The 23,950-nt window shown below is 46.0% G+C and overlaps 1 protein-coding gene across 5 annotated transcripts in view; it reads right to left on the reverse strand.

The window, feature by feature from the left end:
* Rnf144a (ring finger protein 144A) overlaps positions 1-23,950 on the reverse strand; it is a 110,554-nt gene that overhangs the window by 59,762 nt on the left and 26,842 nt on the right. For 4 of the 5 annotated variants that reach the window (XM_029484624.1, XM_029484622.1, XM_021178953.2 and 1 more), the window contains one exon: positions 20,828-21,009. The gene's annotated coding sequence lies outside the window, so the exon portion shown is untranslated. Of the gene's footprint in view, positions 1-20,827; positions 21,010-22,901; positions 22,953-23,950 lie in introns of those variants that run through there. The other variant, XM_029484625.1, reaches the window with a different exon arrangement.

Below are 23,950 nucleotides of genomic sequence, written 5' to 3' on the forward strand. Positions count from 1 at the left end.
GGGATCCTCCGGTAGTACTATGTCCAGTTTTCTGAGTACCGCCAGACTGATTTCCAGAGAGAGTAAATCTTATATTCAGTATTTTTAATCTTTTTCTTTTGCATGTGTGCACGTGTATGCACCTATATGCACAGCAATGTGGCAAGTGACAGGTCAAAGTCAACGTTGAGTGTTTTCCTTGACTGCTTTGAATCTTTATCCTTTGGGACAGTCACTGAACCTGGGGTTCACTGATTGGCCTAGACTGGCTGGCCAATGTGTTTCATGGATTTGAGTATCTGACATTTAAAAAAAAAAAAAAGGTTTGAGTGCAATTGTGTATAGAGGCACATAGATAACCTGGTATCTGCTTTTTTTCTTTTCTTTCTCCAAGCCTCCACCTCACGCATAGGACCTGGGATCTGAATTTGGATCCTCTTGCATGTGGGGCACTTTACCAGTGAGCCATCTCTCTGCCTTTCAGTGATAAAATAGCATCACTAGAGAGGCTGGAGGAAACACATTGGTGATAGATTCGTTTATGCCCCAGATGATGTTAAGTTTTTTATGTGTGTTAACTCATCTGCAAACTCAGTCATTTACAGTAAATGAGCACAGCTTCTTAAATGTCAGACATACCTCACTAGAGTGACTTTTGAAAGCTGGGGGGAATAAGAGATTTTGTGCACTAAATTCTGTGTAGCATGTAATTTTGCAGCAATAAATTGGGGCTCCAAACTGAGCAAAGCAAAGGGCAGCGGGCAGAGAATTAGGGCCTAGGGATCACCCATAGGTTGAAAACTGGCCATACAGCTGGTTCACTGCCATAGCACCCTGGGGCTGATGTATGGCTGACTTGCAGCATGGATCTCCACCACAGCCTAACATGCTCTCGGCAGGCTTCCTAAAGCCCCTGCTTTTTGTGGGCCTTGTTCCATACGGTGAGGAAAATGGTATTTGCATGCTTTTGTCTCTTATGGCTGCTGGAATCAATTATCACAGTCAGGCTAGAACATAGTAGAAATTAATTGCCCCATAGTTCTGGACCCTGGAGTCAAAGGGAGGGCACTGGCAAGTTGGCTCCTGAGCACCATGACGAGAAACATGGCAATCTTCTCAATTTCTTTCACATCTTCCTCCCTGCTGTGTCTCTGTTTCCACACTCCTCCCTCTTGCAAGAACACAACCTCAACTGAGTTGAAGCACCAACCCTACAGTAAGCGACCTTCAACCTCATACCTCTGCCCAAGACTGCCGGCTCCCATTCTGAGGTACTGAGTCCAGGCAAGGGCTGCAGTAGAAATCCTGAAGTTTAAGGGAACACAATTTATCCACACCAGCATTGATTCCCCAGTGGGCATCAGCCATGTTGGCAGATGCAGCCAATAAGACTTGGCTCAATCAATGGGACACCATCATTATGGTCTCCATTCCCACCTCATCACCAACATTCCAAGAGCCTTGCCCCTGAGGATGAGCATCTCCTAAAGTAACAATGGGATGTTGTGCTTCGAGGCAACAATCATTGAGTATGCCTGAGTCCAGGCACTGGTCTCACCATGTGACCTCATGCTGTGGCTATAGCATTATTGACCTTAGACCTCTCTGATCATAACCATCACCCAGGCTTCATTGGCCTCCCAGGTCCACTGCAGACTTTAATATACACAAAGGACACTGTTAATACTGTCACCTCTCTGAGGACAATCCTCAGACATGCTGGGGGCTGCTTCATCAGTCTCGGAGTGTCTACCATGCTCCACAGAAGAATCTATTTGCTTTCCTGAACATTGTGGCTAGATTATTTTGTAAAGATAAATAAATAAACAATTGTACAGGTAATTTCAGCTGCTATTTTAGAAACTCAAGAAAATGAGTGTTTTGTCAAGTATGTTGGCTTCCTGTGCTCAGGACAGACCCGCCGCCACTGGTAGAATACTAAGAGCTAAGTCTTCCATGCCAGGACGCTGTCTCACGGGCTCGGCCTCATTACTGCCACAGCCACAAGAGCTCATTCAATTCCAGGAGTCTCTTCAGTGTTCCCAGAATAAATCACTGGTTTGCCCCAGCTGGGAAGCAAGGAATAATTGGCAGAGCTGGCTACACCAGTCAGAAAGGAGCCCATGCTGTGATTCGTACTGATCCATTTGGCTGAGCTCTGTGTGTTAACTGGCCTCTCTTGCACCCAATGCCACCCCAAAAGGATTGCCCCTGTTCTGACTCTTAAATAATACCACATAATACTCTCTTCTGGGATTTCTTGTGTAACTAATGAAAGCCAAAAGTTCCCAGAACATGCCTCACCCAACCTTCTCAATGGTGGTCTCTAGAGGTAAAGGGACTATTGTCCAGACAGGATGAGCTAGGTCTACCTATGACCTTAGATAACATCACCTTGGGAAGTGATATTCTGTCTTCATCAATAATGGCATTTTTCTCCAGTCATGGGTACAATACCATTGGGAGGGTCAGCCATAGCCTAAGAGTGTGCAGTTTAAAAGGATCCCAGGGGCATCCCAGCAACAAGCATCATTTGAAAAGGTAGTCATTGCCCCCAACATTAGGGGTATGGACAATTTACAGAACACACAGATCCATTTCTGGAAAACCTCTGTGTTCCTTGAAATGTGGATAAAAGGCTAACCCCCTACCAAGCAAGTTTAGTGCTTTGAGTTTAAAGGGACACCCATGTTGTTTAGTCATTTAGTCCTTTAATCTTGAGTCCAGAAAACTTGGTCATATTCATTTCACACTTAAGAACAAAGAAATCTGCAAGAGGGCTCTGAGTTGGTCTTCTCCTAAAAGCCCACAACGGTTCAAGTGTAGGCTGGTGATATTAGGAAGTGTTCCCACAAAACCCAGTTACAGACATGGAGAAGTGAAGCAGACAAGGAAAGACAGCCAGGGAAGGGGCCATCTTCTGAGGATGAGTGATGCTACTGGATGCTTAACCCCAGGGGAAATCTGAGATGCCAACTCACACTTTGTCTCACAGTTAACCCTTTTAGGTTGCAAGGAACTGGTGGTGTCCGGCACACTTCACCATCCATCAGCTGAGGGATGCTCTAGGTTGGAGCCTGGACTACTGGACTTGCTGCCTTCCAGCCACAACACAGGCTCTGCAGAGGCACTTCTTATATAAGCAAATGCCAGTACCCACAGTGGACAACCAGACACTGAGGGTGGAGCAGGCAAGAGTGACATACTGTCATCCCCACAGCTCACAAGGAGCCACTTTCTTCACTTGTTCCTCCTACACTGGGTGCTGAAGGAAACCAGGAGTGTTTCCTCCGGAAGGTGATAAAGGAGCTGTCATGATGTGACTGTGCAGTGCCCCGCCCCAGGCTCATAGGTTTGAACACCTAGTTTTCACTTGGTGGTATTGTTTGGGTTGGTTGTGAACTCTTGAGTTGTAGCTTTGCTGGAAGAAGTGGTTTAGAGGGGTTTTCTAGTCAACTCCACATCTTGTTCTCTCCCTTTCTGCATTCTGACTGCGGATTAAACTGAGAGCAGCTGGCCTAATGCTCTGTAGCCACGCTTCTTCTGCCATGGACTGCCCTGGAACTCTAGGCTGGAATAAATCCTTTCTTCCCTAAGTTGCTTGTGTCTAGCTATTTTATCACAGCAACAGAAAGTAACTATGACGAGAGCTGTGTCTCTGGGAGAGGTACTGAGTTTCCTATAAGATTTTCAGTGGTGGTGTGGTGTTTGGAGTAAGTTAAACAAGCTAGCATTGGTGAACTCTCTGTTCAGAGAGGGACCCTGCCTATATAAATTCAGGGGAGAGCTGTTGAGGAAAATACTGGTCATTAACTTTTGACTTTCCAATTCATTCCCACACATATGCACATGTATAAGCACACACACACACACTCCCACACATATGCACATGTATGAGCACACACATACATGTGTGAAAATCACAAACACATACACATGAAAAGAAGGAAAGGAGGAAGGAAGGAAGAAAGATGGAAGGACAAGAAGCCAGAAAGTTGGAGGAAAGTTGCACCAATTTACTTCCTAACCTCAAACTTTCTTCATCTGAGACACTTGAGGACACCTTTTCTGTCTTGGCCTTCCACAGGAAGACTTGATTTCTCTGCCTGGGATTAAGAGAAAGTGGTTCTTTAAGGTGGTCATATGAGTATACATGACAATATTACCCAGCAGCTTTAAATTGGAGTTAATTTTAATGTTAGATAATCCCCCTACACACACACTAGGATGCAGAGATAATTGGCCTTGTAGAGAGCCAACCATCTCTAGTTGTCTCGACTTGACTTCTTGACTTCCTTGTTTTCCCAGAATTCAAGGTGGCTGTGTCCATGAGGTTTGATAAGGGTGAATGGTCAACCCAGTGTTCAAACTGCAGTCATTGAGATGTGCAAAGGACACTGGATCCCCTGTCTCTACCTCCAAAATGGTGGGCTTCCACTCCATCCCCAATCTGAATGGCTTTTAGATGTTTTTGGGATTCTGAACTCCAGTCCTCAAGTTTTTGTGACAAGCATACTCTCCTGAGTCAGCTCTTCCGCTCTCATCTGTACTTTAAAATCATCACTACCATGACATCACTCTCCTCACTGACCAACACATTCAGAGGTCAACCAGACATGGATGCTCTCAGGGATCACAAGGCCTTCAAGTTATAGCCAGCTCACCTCCCCCAAGTAAAGTCCGAGCCAGCCTTGGGTTCACATCCCGAGACCTCAGATGGCAGGATTAAAGAACACAGGTGTGTATGTAAACAGGAGAAACAGGAGAACAGATAACTAAATCTTACTGGCTGCCTAGTAAGGGTTATAAATGTCACTGGTTATCTTAGTTAATGAGTACCATACTCTAGTGGGATGTACATTCAGGTAGAGAAATGAGCTCAATGGTTTACACAAAGTTTTAGATATATTTAGTAAACAATGATATTTTTCAAGAAGCTGAGGATGTAGCTCAATTGATGAGAATACTTGCCCGGGATGCACAAGGCTCTGGGTTCAGCCTTCAGCATGTAAACAACTATATATGGTATATCATACATGCCTATAGCCCCAGCACTAAGAAGTTGGCAGCATGGATTCTAAGGTTACCCTTGGATATATAGTGATATTCCCAACTGAAATCAGACACAGTGAAAAATTCTACATTTCTATTTGTGACACTGCCTAATGATTCCCAGGAGGAGGGATAGGGACTGCCAGGTGATCTCATCAGGATAGACTTTCTCACGAATGCTTCTTATGGTGGCCTTCAGGTAGCAGGATGGCTTTGTTATGTGAGTGCAAAGGACTTTTTCAGGCAGAAGGAACAGTAAGCCCCACAGTGGAGTACAAGTTAAACCTTGTTCCCAGGGAAAACATGCACTGTACAATAGACCTAACTCTCTTAAAATCATCAGCCATAAACACAAAATATGAATTACATCCTTATCAAGCCCTTCTCATCTCTAAGAACATGTTCAAGATTCCAAAGGCTGACTCTATACTTCATCTCTCTAGATCCCAAGAGATTCCCCTCACCCATCCAAGGAACAGCAGGTATCTAAGAATGCCACAGCCCCAAATGGTCCAGTTTCCACGAGGATTCAAACTTAGAGCTCATGAGCTCTGTTCTCAGACAAGCTTAGACTTTGCTCTCCACATCAGGGCTACCTGTGACCTTTGTCACCATTCACATCTGGGTATCATGGAAGACAAAAATGTAAACATAAACTGAGCAGAAACCAAATATCTGTGAAGCAACAGGCCTCCCTGTGACGTAAGAGAAGACAATGAGAAACAGTGAGCTGGCCTAATGTCAGCCTCAGGAAAAGAAAGCATTTGTTATTTCTTTCTCGGTTGCAAAAGCATCGCATGGTGTTTTCAAAAGAAATTACCAGAAAGGCACTAAGAAGACAAACCCTAAACCCACACGCCGGGAAACATCCAAAGGGTCCAACCTTACTCTAAACATTACACAAAGCTCTCCAGTACAGCACACAAACATGAACACGTGACTACAGATACATGTGCCCCGTACAATTTAGGTTGGCATTACACCAACCAGTGACTTCGCTGGCAATTTCAAAGTCAAGAGCAGACTACACCGTGCTCCAGCTCTCCCCTCGCACTTCAAGTTGGGGGAGTAACAGGCCATCTGGGAAAGAGGAGCACCTCCAAACAAAAAGAGCTGGGATCTCCGAAAGGAAGCCAATTCTCATTTGCTTCCTGTTGCTGGAGTGAACATTATAACCAAGAGCAACTTGGAGAGGGAAGGGTTCATTTCATCTTACAGGTTAGAAGCTTGAAGGGAAAAGAACTAAAAACCAAAAACCAACCAACCAAACAGCCAAACAACCAACCAAACTAACTAAAAACACCACCGAAGAACGCTTCTTACTAGTTTGTTCCCAGGTTCTCATTTAGCTACAGTGCAGACCCCCACCTGCTTAGGAACAGCACCGTCCACAGTGGACTGAGCCCTCCTACATCAGTTAGCAATGGAGAGAATGTCCTAAGCATGTCTGTAAGCCAATCTGATGGGGACATTCTTCACTTGGGTTCCCCGCTGAGATATGTCAAGTTAACAGGAAAGATTAGCCATCATAAGGCAAGAGTTCTTACATTGAGACCCATTTTAGCCACAGAACATTCAAGGATTGGAAGGGTCTGAAGAGAGGTGACCTAGCATGGCCTCTTCCTTTATAGGGGAGAAAACTAAGTTCTGGGGAGGTAGAATAAATGCCTAACCAGACACAGAGTGAGCAGTGGCCCTTCTAACTCCCACGATTTCTTTTCAACTTTGGCTCTCTCCTTTGGTTAGTATGGGAGTCCAGGGTTTGGAATGTATGTATAAACCACACAACCATAGTCCCCAGCCTAAGACTCCGGTCTAGCAGTCTACTGCCATGAACCCTAGCACTCAGGGGTTATAGGCTGAAGGGTTAGAAGTTCAAAGTCATTCTTAGCTACCTAGTGGGTTAAAGGCCAGGCTGGGCTATAAGAGACCCTGTGTCAAATAAAAGAAAATGTTTTGCACGCAGGGTCTTCACTTTCCCCATGGTGCTTGCAGCCAACAGGATGTCCCTGGTTACAGTTGGCCAATGAACAACAACAACAAAAAAAAAAATGTTTCTTCCTCCAAAATCCTAGCAACAAACCTCAGTGAGGCTGAGGCTGACGCTGAGAAATTGAGACTGTAAGGTCAAGTCTGAGTGGATCTGGAGACCTCAGAGGGTTTGGCTCAGCTGCACAGATTCCACTTAAGGCATGGACGTCTTCGGAGGCTCCTCCTGAGGGAAGGAGGCAGGAGCATCTAAAACCATTTCTGAGAAAAAAAAAAGCCAAGTGAAGTTTCCTTTTCCTCCCCTATTTCCATTGGCTTTTCCAATGGTTCCATGGCTATAGCACACACTTCTCATCAGCAGGGCCAGGCTGCATATCTATAAGGAACACTATTTCTTAGGATCTCAGAACATGAGGACTGAGAGGGTCCCAGGAAGCCGAGCCAAAGAGACAGCAACACAGAACAATGATTTCCATGAACGCAGGGCAGGTTGCATGCAGCACAGAGAGACCAGACAACCCCAGACTTCTAGGTACATTCTGGGGAGCACATAGGATGGGGGGAGCCTCAACTGTGGATTTTAATTTTTGTACTTATTTTTTAAAAAATATTTCAGCAATGCTACACCTGAATGAATTTCAAAGTGAGCCATGACCTTTGGATTCCTAAATAACTTTCCACACGTGTGAAGAGAGATGCTCTGTTCATTCTTCAAGTCCTCCCTACCTACTCAGCTTCCTTTCTCCATTTCCCACCTCCTGACCACCCACAAAGATCGTGCAAAAAGAGCAGATTACAAAGTTCTGGGGATTCCCAGGATCAGACCTGCTTGGAGTTGCAGATCTGGTGAGATATTCCCGAGGTGGCACATGGCCTACCTCAGCCCTCATGGGGGGTGGGGAGGTTATGTGTTTCTGATGGATCAGCAAGATGCTCTCTGCCTCAAGGGTTGTAACAAGGATTAGACAGAAATGTTCTACACAATGATATAGAGCCTACTCCAAGCACGGGGGCATCAAAAGTGTAACTGCGGAGCTGATGCTTGGTGCGATGCAGTCCCTTGCCTTTTCCATCGCATGTCACTCATGGCATATGAGTCACCAAACCCAGGTACTGACTTGGCCTTTCTCCTCATCGCTCCCTTTGAGGTTGCTGCAGAAAGCCCTGTCACTCATCACTAGTGTGTGCCTTTTATAAAGCAGGCAGTAAATTCACTGGTAACTCCTGCATTAATTATCCCCGGGAAAATGGACAGAGCAAGAGAAAAACCATCTACTAGAGGATGTCAAGCCCCTCTACGAAAGGCAAGAGAAAGTAAATGGGGTCAAATGAGCCCAGGCAGACTTGAGTTTGAGCTAGACCAGAACATCATAGCAAGGTGGCGCCTCTGCCACATGATGGAGATCCCTACACTTAAGAGAAGGATGGCTGTTGTGGGAACGAGCCTAGAAAATGTCTGCATCGGATGCCTATGTCAGACTGCAAGAGATCCCATATGGGAAAGAAAGTGCAAACATCCGGTCTTGAGAAAAACTCAAAGCAAACATCTGTCTATGTTGTTGAGACGTGATAGAGTCTGGGACACTGACTGTCCCCTAATGCTGCATGCTGGAACTCCTCTAAACACAACGAGTCTACTTAACGTGAGCCAGGGTAACAGCAAAGGTGAAAGGGTCCCTGTATGGCCATGTGCTGCAGGCAAAATAGAGAGCAACCCATCTTTATTCTAGGTCAAGCTTCAGAAATGGCCACCCAGGTAACCAAAGGACTGAGAGCCAGAGGCCATACGAGATGCTCCAAGAACTTGATCAGTCACATTGATCTCCCCAGAGTAGCATACAGAAAGCTACGACTTAGAACACAAACAAAGCAACAACATACTGAAGTTCCGGGAGCTTATCACTCTGATGCAGCAATGCTGCTCCCTGTAAGAGACTGAGGTGGTAGCTGCAGCCCATGGCCAAGAACTCCCTACAGGGAGTAGCTCTCAACCTGTAGTTGAATGATCCTTTTGCAGGGGCTGCCTAGAACCATCAGAAAACACAGATATTTCCATTACAATTCATAACAGTAGCAAAATCACAGTGATGAAGAAGCAACAAAAACAATGTTATGCCTGGGGTCACCCCAACATGAGGAACTGGATTAAAATGTCACAGCATTAGGAAGGTTGAGAACCACTGCCTTAGGGAGTTCACTCTCTGTGGGTGGATAAAGATAAATGCTGACAGGGTTGGAGATCTGAAACTTTCCTTGTAGCACACTGTTGTATTGGCGATGTAGCATGTGTCTTTTGCTTACCAGACTGAGTGAGTACCAAACAGCAGAGATGGGACCAGAGAAGGGCTTGCTCTGGTTTGGTGTGGCATCCTGCCCCACATTTGTCTTCAGTAGCCGTCCAGAGTTTGCTAAGGGACAACAGCCCAGCCCAGTGGTGTCGAAAGCACCTGCTCAGGCCAAGCAGAGTAGAGATCAAGTCCCACCACTGAGGGCGAGACCACGTGTTCTGACTATGTTGTGGCTAGAGATGCTCCCATCTGTCACCTTCAGAGCAATGGTGACAGAAGCCTTCCAGCGATCCGTGTATATCCCTGGAATCCCATCCTGACTCCCCCACCCCAGTCTGGATGCATCCAAGTTTAGAAGCCTCAGCTGTAACCCCAGAAGAAAAGCTGAGAATCTGACATGGAGCTGGCAAAAACAGACAGATTGGGACCGGGTGGTGGGAGGGGAGTGCGTGGTGGCCTGCAGAACCTACGAGACAATCCATGGTTCTAAGATTGGAAAGGGGGTGGGAGGGAGTGAAGACATTTCTTTTACTTAAAATAACAGCATTTGCAAAAAAGGTGGTCCTCAGGTTGTGCCTCCAGGTGTTCTGCCAGATTATCAGGGGACACTGAGACCCAGAACATCACTAAGTCCAAATGCTGCTGTACCATCCAAACCCAGATACACTATTCAGACATGGCTCTGGGTCAACTAAACACAAAGCTGCTTAGAAACAGGATTTGGATGAACAGCACAGGGTGCCCACCCCCCACCCATGCAATCAGTCTGTGCAGCGTGGTTCTTTGATCCAAACTCCACCAATGCCAATGGGACATTAAATAGGCCACTGGACAGGCAAATGTCTTGTTCATGATACTGTTTCAAAAAGCCACTCCCACACTTCCCAGAGACCCCTGGACAAAGAGAAAGCCTATCTCAGATACAGTAGAGTCCAAAGAACTGAAGGATAGAACTAAGTCTCCGGAGGATATTTTATTATCTGAGATGTGTTGGTGGCCAGAGAAGGGGAGGTTGCAGTTATCTTCCTTAGGTGTTGCTTCATGGGACCACCTCGGTCCACACAGCCCCGAGTACCACTGATGAGAGTTTTCAACCACAAGTATCTCAAGATGTTTGACATTGCAGACTAAACCTATGAGGACAGCAAGGGGGCTCAGGAGTAAAAGCTCTTGCTGCTGAGTCTGATCCAAGGACCTGTATCAAGGTTTGAGAAAAGAACCAACTCTACAGTGATCTCTCTCTCTCTCTCTCTCTCTCTCTCTCTCTCTCTCTCTCTCTCTCTCTCACACACACACACACACACACACACACAAACACAAATACACACACATACACACACAAACACACACACCAATACCAACATCACCACTATCAGTAACAACAATAAGTAATTAGAAAAATATAATGTATGTGAGTGTTCTACCTGCATGTATACATGTGCACCATGTGCCTAGTACCCACAAAGGCCAGAGGAGGGCATTTGATCTCCAGGAATGAGAGTTAAATGTTGTTATGAACCAACATATGGGTGCTGAGAAATGAAGCCAGGTCACCTGCAAGATTATAAAGTTCTCGGATCATGTACAGGGGAGCCCTCTATGCCTGCCTGCGTGTCTTCAGAAGTATGAATGGTTATCCTCAGCAGGAAGCCCAGCAGCCTGGTGGATACCATTGTAACAGATAGAGCATCAAAACTGACCCTAGGACAACAGAGGGAATCTGGGTCTAAGAGACTCTTGGACTTAGGACTCAACTGCAAATCATACTCCCTAGGAGGGGGCATTTACTGCCCAGGGTACCTCAGTCTTGTCACCTGTCTCTAGGCTGCTTCTCACAGGTTGCCATGGGATGTATAAGATGATTTCTAGTCTAAAATACAACCATCAATGATGACCACTAAGAGAGAGAGTTGCAGGGCCTTCCTCAGGGTGCCTCTGACTCCCGAGCCCTAAGTGTCACACCTCTTTTAAGTATAGAACCAGCACTGGGTATCAAGGTTCCCAAAGCCAGGGACTGTCCTCAGCAGTTTATCAGCAAATGGAGTGATCTTTTTTTTCAGAGCACCTCATCTCTGTAAAAGTAAACACAAGAAAAGAATTTGCCAGTGAGCATCCAGGACTCCTCAATGGTCAGACACTGTTCCCTATGAATCAGACAACCCCTTAAATGTGGTCTGTGCTATTCTGAAACCCCCAATAAGCTCTCAAAAGGTTAAAAAGGATCATCTTATTTTGAAAGGCCCCAGAGGGCCTTTGGCCATGTCCGATTTTTATAGCTTCATTCGGGGTCAGAAGATATAGGGATTTTTAATTCCCTCTGAATTTAACCAGTATTTAAGTGTACCGATTATAGCTGGAAACACACGTCTCTTTCCAGCATGTGGTTGAAGAGGTGGACGGGGAAACAGCTTTGGAAATTTACAGCCCAGAAATAGCATGCGGTCTGACTGCTTGGGAAGAACCAACTCCTCTGTGACAAACAGGGAGCAGCCTAGCTGCGACCAGCAAGTAAAGACAGCCCAGACAGCAGGGATTTTGTCCAGTTGCCCATTACTGGACGCCAGGCAGGCTTCCCAAGTCAAGGACATACCAGGGGCCAGCACACTCAGAGTTGGGAATGTGGTGATTGGTCAGGCTGAAATAAGTGTGGGCCACTTGAGCAAGACAACCTGACAAGAGGCTGACCTACAGGAAGCAGTTAGGAGATAAGAGCACTGGCTGCTCTTCCAGGACTGGGGTTCTTAGCACCCAAAGGTGGCTCACAACCATCTGTAACTCCAGTCCCAAGGCATCCAACACCCATCAGGCATACACACAATACACACGTTTTCAAAAATAGATATTTGTATGAGCTGGAGTGGGGGGAATAAAAGTGAAATGTATCAACCATTTCCTAATTGCCTTACATGAAGGAACTACTGTGCCTGGTTGTGGGAAAGCACATTAGGGGACTCGGAAGGGGCTTTTGACATCGGCTGGTCCATCCCCTGGCCAGCTCTGTGAAGCTCTGAGTTTCTGCTATCAAGTTCCTGAACTTCTGACATGAGGTCAAAAGTAAATCAAATTTCCAAGGGATTTGTAGGTATCCTGACTTTGTCTTGTAAGCATTGGCTGGAAGACCATGGAGAACACAGGACACGGCAGTTTGTTTTGATCTGCGCCCAGGCAGAATGTTGTTGTAACTTAGTTTTAAGGAATAGGTTTCTTTAAAACAACCTGTGAGAAGCATTGCTACAATGCCATACCCAAAATAACATCTGGAAACCCCTGCCCAGAATGATCCCTGCCATTTACTCAAAGCTGAATTTTCTGTGGTTCCACTTTTAAACACACGTTAACTCACAGTAAGACATGCAGAAGGAAAGGGACCCAGCTCTGTGCCACAGATACCTTGTAAATGCGCCTGGCAGTAAAACCTTGATGTATGCCCAAATTTCAAGATTCTGGGGAAAAATGAAAAATGTATGTGCATATGTGAGGAGGCCAGTGCCTTCATCAATCCCCACCCTGATGTTTGAGGCAGGGTCCCTCACTGAATCCAGAGCTTGCAATTCTGCTATACTGGACTTCCAGCAAGCCCCATGGATTCTACCATGTCTGTCCATCCAACCCTGAGATTGCAAGGCCATCTGTGTTTAACACAGATTCTGGGGGGGCACCAAATTCAGACATGCATGGCAGCCTCTTATGGACAAAGCCATCTCCCTGGCCAGATAATTAATCTTAATACTAGAGCAACGTCCCTTCTTCATGTTGTGGACATAGGCAAAAGTTCTCTCACAGGAGTGAGGCCTGAACTCTCTACCTAGCTCAAATGGATCAAAAATACTTGTTCTACCTTGCCTGTTAGTCATGCCTCTTCACCGACTGACCATGTACACAGTGGTTATGGGACACCTCCTAGCAGAGAAGGGATCCCACCTTCAGTGTTCTGCACAATGAAGTCAGCTTTGAGACGCAGGGACTTTTGAGCATTCAGGAGCCACAAAGACAAAGCTGAGATGTCAGCTTCACTCTGATGCTATAAAGACAAAATATCTAGGCACAAAGTGGACTTCAAATGAAGCACTAAGGATCCAAAGGTCAGAGGGCAAGGGGACTCATTGAGCTTGAAGAAGACCAGAGTTCCCATCACGCACACACTGTTCACCACAGTGCCTTTCCACAATGGATCACCGAGCTTCACTTATAACCGAACATATCACAACTGTCAAGAGCAGGTAATTTCACCTCATGTCAAAAGAGTCTTCTGACGAAATGGGAAATGGCAGGGTGGGGAGGGGGTGGGGGTAAGAAGTGATGAGCTGAGAGGTAAGAAAGTCACTGTTCTCTTAAATCAGATAAAAGCAGTTTAGGGAAAGGAGAAAGCCAAACTTTCTCATGAGTAAAGGAAGAAAAATTTAAAACAAAATATGAGCAAATAGGATCCAGATGTGTGTGAGACATGTATTTAAACATGTTTCTCCAAGGACAGCAAGAGAATCTGACATTGCAATAAGCAACGTGTCACGTAACACGGGGGGGGGGGGGATGGTGGGAAATGGATCGGATCCCAACACATGGAGAGAAACCTCATCATGCATCCTCAATAAAAACTGAAGATGGAGCGCTGAAAACAAAGGAAAAGAGAAGACAGGATTTCCTTTACCTAATACACTGAACACAGAGAGAAGGTGGTAACAACCAGTCCTGATTAGAATCAGGCATGAGGAATAAACACATTTCATAGCTCTCCTTCCTCCCTGACCTACAACAAAAACAGAAAAAGGAAGAAGAGTAAACTACTTTTCATTATTCACAACTGACTTTTATATGTTGGAGAACCTTCAGACAAATGTTAAAGAGTACTAAATATGTGGGACCACCGAAAGAGTCGACCAATGAGTCTGTAGACACTAACAGTCCGCCCTTCCCAAAGTAAGACAGCTGGGAACAAACACCACAGGAGAGGATGTCAGGGTTTGTACAGCTGTGATAAAACACCATGATCAAAAGCAACATGGGGAGGAAAGGGTTTATTTCAGTTTCTGATTCTCAGGTCACACACTCCATCACCCAGGGAAACTGAGGCAGGAGCTGACGCAGCGTCAAGGATGAGTGCTGCTTCCTGGTTTGCTCAGTTGGCTACCCAGGATCAACTGCTCAGAGATGGCCCCGCCCACAGTGATCTGGGTCCTCCCACATCAATCACCTAACACGAAAAGGCACCACAGGCCAACTTGTTGGGGGGCATTTTCTCAGTTGAGGATCCCTCTTCTCAAGTGGCTATAGCTAGTGACTATCAAGTTGACTTAGAACTAGCCACACAGATGGGCAAGGCAAATCTATATGAAAGCACAAGATGGGAGAAAAGCTGTTAATAAGGGATATGACAGACACCAATGTCCCCCTAAAAAGGTACAGTGGGGAAAAATGGCAGTACTGTCTTCTTGACCTGCACCCAGTCTATTCATCAATGGGGTTTGTTGGATTTGGGGTTTTTGTTTATTTGTTTGTTTGTTTTAATCACTGTTATTGTTTAGGCTGGGTTTTGGTTTCCTTTTTGTTAACTCAATAAAATGCCATGGCCAAAGCAACTTAGGTTTTTAGGAAAGCACACAATTCACCTTACACTTCCAGGTTTCAGTCCGCCACTGAGGACAGTTAACACAAGGATAAACCCAGGGGGGGTGCAGGGAGGAGCCCTGTTTGCTGGCCTTAAGGCTCACACTAGAGCTTTCTTATGCAGTCTAGGTCACCTACCTAGGAATGGTACCACCCATGGTGGACATGGCCCACCTACATCAGTCAATACCACAGCTCCCATAGACCTACCTGCCCATGGCTCAACTGATCTAGGCAACTCCTCAATCAAGGCTTCCCTCTCAGATGATTCTGGCTGTGCCACGTTGACAATTAAAGCCATCCAGGTCAGGGCATGTTTCAGTTTGCTTCTGCTGCTCTAATGTTTATCATTTAGCTCTACCATTTTATAGAACTTTAAAGGCTCAAGTACACAGGCAAGAAGAAATTGCAACTTTAGGTGGTCCAAATATGGAACTTTCTTCAAGAGCTGTAATAATACCACAGGCTGTAGCGACACTGGAATGAACAGATAAAATGGCAGAAGGAACCCAAAACGTGAATACACGACAGGTAGGAGGGTGTGCATGTCATCAAGGTTGGTAGAGAAAGGGAGGGCTGATCAACAGAGCCCTGGGTGCTGTTTGTCTCCTATGGATAAACGTCATGTCAGTTTACAATATCCTCACACACAAAGTAGTGCCCAATAATTTACAAATCTATCCAAAGAAAACATAAAGAATCAACTAAAAACCTTGGAATACAACGCACATCCGATGCATGGCCTTAGCTGTCAGGCAAAATTGATAAGATTCTATACGCTGCAGTCAAGGATGTGTGGCCATCCAAAAGACTCTCCACAGAAAATGAAAATCAATGGCACAGACTGGGAGGTGCTATTTTTAGCACACAGACTGAACAATCCTCTTCAGCATGTATGAGGGCTGGCTTTTCAAATCAGTGAGGGAAAATACCGCTTAAAGGATAAAGGTGAACAACGGCACACAATAGCCATCAACCCCGAGGAGGACAGAGTGTGAGGTGTGACTGTCCAGAGTCACATCACCACTGAGTAAAAATTAACCAGCCCTACAGCGCTAAGTGACAGGTTGTTTCTAAAGCCCAATTTTACAGGAGACTGGTTCTCTGCTGGCAAGACAGTAGTGCTCAACATACTTCAGGAAGTTGCCATGGCGGTCTCTGTATCTGATTATTAGTGAATCTCTCTTCAGCACAGGTGCCCTTTGTAGATATCTGATCAAGGGGAAAAATGCCCTTGTGGGCAAGAAAGACATGGAAGAATATTAAAAGTAGCGGGCTTGAGATAGCCAAGGCTGACAATAACCTCCATGTCTGTGACAGGAGAGTGCCTGGTTGTAACTACAGCTACTAGAATAGGACTGAACTGGGGACAGCCTGGGGAGATGGCTCAGTGGGGAAGAGCCTCAGACCTGAGTTCAGATACCAGAATGTACACAAAAAAACAGGAGTAGCATCGTTTCTCCTTCAAGTTCCCCTGCTTGCGTTCCTGCCCTGACTTCTCTGAGTGACACACTGTGACCTGCAAGCTCAAATAACCCCTTTCCTCCCTTAAGCTGCTTTTGGTCAGAGTGTTTTGTCATAGCAACAGAAAGAAAGCTAGACCACAGCAAAAGGCTACATGAGAATTATATAAATAACTCATTTTAATCCATGACTTGTCTCTTAAACACATACTATTTTAGGTCCATATACATAGAAAAAAGTTGGGGGGAAATCAGTATATGATTGTAATTTTATTACAAGAATTCTTTAAATGTATGCTGGTGAGGTCTTGTTGGCTGTTTTGATCATTTCTGGAACAATAGAAATGGGAAGAGATTATGTTCAAACCTGTCAATTATACCTGTGCTCTATCGGAAGCAGCCCCGCCTAGGATTTGAACACAAATGTTTCATCTTTGTTATATACTCTATGTGTTTTAACATGTATGCGGGAGACACAGGTTCTAAAACACTGAGAAATATGGGGTAAGGCACAACGCACACAATGATTACTGAAACCAGTGAAGTCAGGATTGAAGTGAGGCTGTGATGACTGAATTATGCTATCCACTCTAAAGCATCCGACAAGGCCAAGACACTAATGGCTTTCTCATTTATATTTAATTCACCAATAGTAAAGCGAACTAGAGTGGGGAGTTATTTAGGCAGCAAATGTGGGAGACGGCTGCATGGGACTTCTATAAATGTGAAAGTGTGTCTATGAAACTCCACTGTCAGCCTTGAGCGTTTTAAAATCAGAGGAAGGACAGACACATCAGTCTTTGTCCAGCACATGCCCCAGCTTCTCCTTCTGAGTCTTCTCCTGTTCTTCAGGTTACTCCTGGGATAAAAGCTCACAGCTCCTAATGAACCTGTCCAAATGTACCATCACTATCCTCTGGATATCTGCAGGTATGTCTCACAAAGTCCCTGCAATTGTGTAAAGTAATGAACCTCAAGAAGACTGGAGAGTCGACTCAGTGCGCAAGCGCGCTTGGTATGAACACCTGCTGAGTTCAACTCCCCAGTCAATATCCAGGAAAAGGTGGCCATGGTATGTCTGTAACTCCAGTGTTAGGGAATAGAAACAGACAAATATCAGGAGCTTGCTGGCCAACCATCCTAGCTGGAACACAAAGCTTCAAATGAATGACAGACCCTGCCTCCGAAAATAAAGTGATGAGATAATTTCTCTAGGTCAATGCCCCTGAGCCCAGGGAGCCGGGCACCGAGACTCATCTTCCTAGCTGAGGTCCCCTCAGCTGCCTCCGCCCTGCAGTCTATGAAGCCTACTGCACAGCAGCAGAGAGCTAGAGTAACCAGATGCAGTTCTCTGAATTCCAGCTGTTCCCAAGGCCGAGAGAGAGGGTCAAAGCTCAGCCAAACTTCCTCAGTCAGATTCCCCCCCCCCATCCCGTTTTTAAAAAGAAGGCTATTTTTCAAACTAAAGGAAGAGGGAAGCAATTAGAACAAAAAGCAGATATCTATACATCTCATGTCATTTCCACTCCAGATGTGCACACTGACGGTATCCAGAGGCATCTGAACCATGTTATTTCTACCCTCAACATCAACAAATCATCTTTGCTTGTGCCAGAATGATATTTTCTGGTATTTTGGCCTCTGTAACCTGATTTTTTTCCTTTTTTTTTGAAGCTATTTCATACTTTTTGGAATCTGAGACAGATTCCTAAGCAAATGTCCTAGGAGGAAGGTGTGGGCGGATGCTGGGATGCTGGACAAAGTGCAGAATCCACTCAACCTTGGAAAGCTTTCTGGTCTGCTCCCTGATGGTTATCCCCACAGCTGGAAGAGTCTGCTTCTGGTCCATAAGTGCCTCGCAGACAGGGCTGCAATGACCCTATCAGTGTTAATGAGAAGATAAAAGCTTACAACACTACATTCCAAGGACAAAATGGGCAGCAGGAATATCACGTGAAAAGCCAGTCACCTTTGATGCCACCATGCACCTGGTGCACCTACCTGGCCATGGTACTGGATCCAGAAAGGCATCAGTGACACATCAGTTATCGGTCCCACTGTCCTTAAAAGAGTGAGCTGGTCACAGGGCTGTGTGGTGGGTGGGCACAGGAAGATGCCCCAAGCAGACCATTTTTTAAAACAGACAACGAAAATGCAAGGCAGAAGAATGCCTCCATTTCCGGGGATGGGAGAAAGTACTCTAGAGATTTTTGATTTCTACAAACACCCAAAGAGTCCCTCATCACTCAGAAGGCCACAGGTGCCCACGCTGACCTCCTCTAAGTCCCTGATTCCAAAGGTATGGACGGACCTCCCTCAGGCCCCACCACCAGCCTCAGTTCTTCTGGTCTCACTGTAGGCTCTCAGCCCCCACCGTGAACCGACTCCTCAACTCTCCTGCATGCCAGCAGCCTCACTCTCGCATGTTGTCCCTCTCTGTCTAGCCAAACAGAGCCTCAATTCACAGCCTACAGTGTGCCTACGACTCCCCAGCTGGGCCACCGTAGGTCTAGTCCAGCTCACTGCAGCAGGAACATGAGGCAGCTGGCCACACTGCATTAGCAGTCTGGAAGCAGAGAGGGATGAATGCTGGTGTCCAAACAGCTTTCTCCTTTTCGTTCAGTTTAAGACCTCAGCCTGTTGAATGATGTCATCCATCCTTTAGGATTAGCTTACCTGTCTCAATTAACCCAACCTAAAAGCTCCCTCACAGGTGACTCTAAATCCCGCCAAGTTGACAGTCAGCATTAACCATCAAAGCAGGCGAACTATTCTCTTAGATCACAAAGAAACATAGCTGCAGGCCGGTCGATTTTTTTTCTTCCCCTTACTATGTCATAGCTACATATCCACCACACAGCCTTCATGTGGCAAGCCCCTGTACCTCCTAAGCCAGAGGCAGGAGTGGCCGCAGCAGCCTCTGAGCTCAATACCCATGATGTCATTAGACTCGGTCACTCACACTGGCACACAGACCGTGGAAACTGTTTCCAACTGAAAATAAATAACTCTCCTGACCTTTGCACCGCAAATTGTGCTCTTCCTGCAGCAAAGCTGTGCGCAGCGGTTCCCAATTGTCTCCATCACTCCTGCCAGCACCATCACAGCCACCAGACCAAACCACCCCACTAACCGGTGACCCAGATGGCTCAGATCCCAGAATCCATTGCTCCTCGCCTCACCCAGTCCACGAGCACCTGGACACAGCTCCTTGGAACCTCCTTCTGAAAATGCCCTCAAGTGCCCAGCCTCTCCTTCCTGGATGTCCCCTCTAGGTCTCCTTTACTGGCTAACCCTTCACACATGTTCTTCATGACGCTAGAAGGTCCTACAGCACAACTTTTAAAATGTTCCCTCTCTGGGCATAGCACATCCTATTACTTTAAGCATCAGCCACTAGTCAGAATGCTATCTATGCCATCTCAGAGTGTATCAACCTCTTAACAGAGGCTTGGGGGATACTGCCAGTGTGGCATCCCCACTGGGGTGTCCCATAATCATCACAGACTCTACAAAAGAATTTAGTAGCTTCTACTCAGGTGGAATGCAGCCTCCCTTCCTCCTCTACATAAATAAAACAGCACAGGTTTCCCATGAGGCAATGGCTGTCCTGCCAGACAACCCAGATGCCTGCAGTGTCTGGACCCATTCTGACTCTGTCTCTCCTGGGCTCCTTTCACGACACCCTGTCCTCCATGGAGCTCCTGCAAGCTCCCAGGATGCATTGCTTTCAGGCTTCAGTGACCTTAGGTTCCCTCAACAGTGCTTATTGCCCAGGTGCTAAGTGGCTAATGCTTGTAGCTCCTTGAAGCCTGAGTTCAAATCCCATGTGTTTTAAAGACCTCCCTGGCCACCTGTAAAAACTGCTATATGTATACTTGGAAAGCTTCGCGACATTATTTTCTTGCTACCTCCTTGTCTTGTCAGGTATCATAATTTACTTCTTCACACCATGTACATGCTGTCTCCCCATGGCTGCCTCTGTCCTCATACCTCCTCCTGAGAGACAGCAAGAGCCAGTCCTGGGACTGCTGTGTGGACGGCATGTTCTGAATCACAAGAGCACCAGGCACAAATGAGAACTCGCTCCTTATGCTGCCAGAGCATGAATGAACACAGGAGACCCCCGGTGAGTCACATAAGTGACAACAGCCTCATGAACCTGTCACTAAGATCCAGCGTGAGAGTGGCAACATCAGCCCCACACAGGGAAAATAAGCAACTGAAGTGAGATCTGTTACAAAGCATAAATTTAACAGCCTGCATGTATGACACCCCTTAAAATTCATCCAGGAGAGCCCTGCAAGGAATTTGCCTACATGCCACGGTTTAGGATGAGTACAAAATTCTATTCAGGCAGTCCAACTGTTCCTGTCCCTGGTCTGAGACTTGGGTAGTAAGAAAGAAATAAGGGAAGGTCTCCAAGCCTTCCTTTCCAGAGGCCAAGGTTACCTGTGGGAAGGGCAGAGGTGAGGAGAGGTGGTATCTTCCAGCCAGGTCTTGGGGTCCTGCTGTGCTTAGGAGTACTCAGGTGCTTCTTCCCATAGGTAGAAGGAAGAGGTCTCTGCACTAGGGGTCCATCCAACTGAGAAAAGCAGCCCCGGGGACACCAGACTCAGCAGAACACAAAGTACCTAGGAAGCAAGGGAACAGAGAGCGGTCAGCACAAGAATAGCAGGAGGACGGCATGGTCTGGATGCTAAGAAGGACCAAGGTGTTGGCACTCATCTTCCTATCTCCAAAGCCAAGGGAAAGCTGGGTAAACAGCTGTCTGAAAACCCATCACATTAAGCATCAGTGTAACAGTACAGTTTGCCAGAGAAATAATGATGGTTCACTAGGCAACAAAATCAAATCCCACCAAGAAGTTAACAGACCATCCTGCAGGCCTGGACCACCCAGCTCTGTCTGTCCCTGTGGGATTCCTACAGGGATATGGGTAGTGATGGTCTTTATAGGCACTCAGCGGAAAGTCTCTTTCCATCAAGAAAAGCAGCACCAAAAACCACAACTCAGGAATGCATAATGAGTGAAATGGAGTTAGGAGAAATAAGAACCCTGGGAGGCAGAATGAGGGTGAGCACAAACTCTCCATTAGTAATTACATTAAATGCTTTGAATGGGATGCAGAGAAACCTACAGGGCTGGGGGTGGGGGTGGTGCAAAGCAGTGAAGTTTCCTGCTTGGGAAACACTTTGCAGCTCGTGATTAAAGTCAAGGCTAGCCTATGACGCAGTAAATGCCTGAGATAAATGAAAGGCAGCTACACACTAAGTCCTGCACACACATGATCAAAGTAGCATCATCCACACTAGGCTACATGTGAAAACAACACACATGTCCATTAGCTGGTAAACTGCATGACCATGCAGCTGTTTTCATCCTGAAAGGAACTACAGTACTGATTCACACTAAGGCACAGATGATTGTATGAAGACCAGAGGATGAAACTAGGAAGTCCTTCTTAAATTACTATCATGTTTTGTTTTTGTTTTTGTTTTTGTTTTTGTTTTTGTTTTTGTTTTGTAAGACAGGGTCTCTCAGTTGAGTTCATCATTTGCCCTAAGTAGGGTCCAGTAAGTCTGGGGATCCTTCTGTCTCTGCCTCCCAGTACTGGGGTTGCTGGAGCCATGCCTGAGTCTTCACATGTGTTCTGTGAGGTTGAACTTGCGTCCTCAGCAAGCATTTTATTCACTGAGCCATTTGCTCAGCCAGAAGCTCAGTCTTGAACACACTATGCTGGGCTAAAGAAAGAAGAGCACAGAAGCTCTTCATTATATGAAACCATTCATATAGTGAGTGAAGGCAAATCCATGGAGAGAGAAAGATAATGCCTGGCTTGCTGAGACCTGGTACATAGACAGGGGTTACTGAAAACATTCTGGAATCAGGTAATGGTGACAGTCACAAGACCACCTGTAAACATGCTCAAAACCCTTGTATGGGGACTCGAAGATGGTGACTTTCAAGCTATGTGAAAGTCTGGGAAACTATTAGTTTAAATGGGGAAGAAGGAAGGAGGGAAGGAGGAAAGAATGGAAGGATGGAGGGAGGGAGGAAGGAATGGAGGGAAGAAATGCACAGGCTCCTGGAAGATGTAGAAATACAAGGTAAAACTAAGGTAAGACTGCAGCAGAATTTCTAAATCTTTTGCTCACCAGGATTGCAACACACTTGCCTGAACTCTGTGTTTGTGTTTTTGTTTTTGTTTTCTGATGAGTTTGTGGTCATGGAGCACAGAGCACCAGTGACCATTTCCTGCTCCTACCTGAAAAAGTTTCCTGGTGCCTTCAATGAGGGCTTCTAGAGCCACCATTTGACAGGATGGAAGATTCATCCTGGCAGATAGACAGATGCGTGTCTCTTTGGTATTTCCCTCTCTCTCCCCTTACACTAGAATATCAAGCTTAGCCCACAACGCATGCAAATGCTCATTTTTCTTGCAACACTCAGATTGCTCAAGACTGAGGCCTTCAGCACTCTGTTTTCCCAGCAGAGCCCTAACCCCTCCTCCTAAGCCTCTCACCTGCACACAAGCTAGTCTTGAACAGCTTCACTATGGGTATTTCAGAAAATGCCACCACTAGGCTTCAGGTCTATTTTCTGCCTTCACATGGCAATAACTTCTGACTCTTCAGACAAAAGGCGACACATTCCTTCTCCAGATCCACCTTTCTGCTGGTGTTCCCATATAAGAAGAGCTGAGAAATAGCAATGCCTTATTGCCAGCAAGAAAGCAACACTCTGCTCAGACAGCACAGGGGAGAGAGAAGCCTTTTCGAGCTGCATCAAGAAGAGCTTGGCAGCTGCAAAACTCTCTGCCTGGGCTCGGAGCTCGGAGCTCGGTGTCCCCGCCCCTCAACCTTTCAGGCTACAAAGTCCACTGACTCCCTCATTCCCAAAACTCATGGTCTCAAAGCCTGTTTGCAGTTTTTTCTGGAAGATTGGGCACATGTAAGACATGGAAATAAGGTTGGGCGTGGTGGCACACGCCTTTAATCCCAGCACTCGGGAGGCAGAGGCAGGCGGATTTCTGAGTTTGAGGCCAGCCTGATCTACAAAGTGAGTTCCAGGACAGCCAGGGCTACACAGAGAAACCCTGTCTCAAAAAAAAAAAAAAAAAAAAAAAGACATGGAAATAGAAAGGAGATCGGGGAGAAGGAGTCTGGATGGAGTGGGAGAAAACGGTAATATGATCATAATACATTCTACACATGTGTGGAAATGTCACAATGAACCCTGTTACTATGTGTAATTAACATGTGCTCATTAAGAGCAAAACTCCATATGTTGCATACAAGATGCCTTCTACAGTGATGAATCATACTAAACTGTATTTTGTTATTTATGGATAGGTATGTATATGCCTGTCTGTATGTATGCATATGTGCTTGCAGGTGCCTATGGAGACTACAGTCAGTTACTAGATTTCCCCATAGCTACAGTTACAGGCAGTTGTGAGCCGCCCAATGTTGGTGCTGAGAACAAAACTCTGGTCCTCCACAAGAGCAGTAGTCGCTTCTAACTGCTGCACCACCGCTCCAGCCCCTCATTTGCAGTGTTAAAGATAAGGTG

The sequence above is a fragment of the Mus caroli genome, chromosome 12 (assembly GCF_900094665.2).
Source record: "Mus caroli chromosome 12, CAROLI_EIJ_v1.1, whole genome shotgun sequence".
In the NCBI taxonomy this organism is placed as follows: Eukaryota; Metazoa; Chordata; class Mammalia; order Rodentia; family Muridae; genus Mus; species Mus caroli.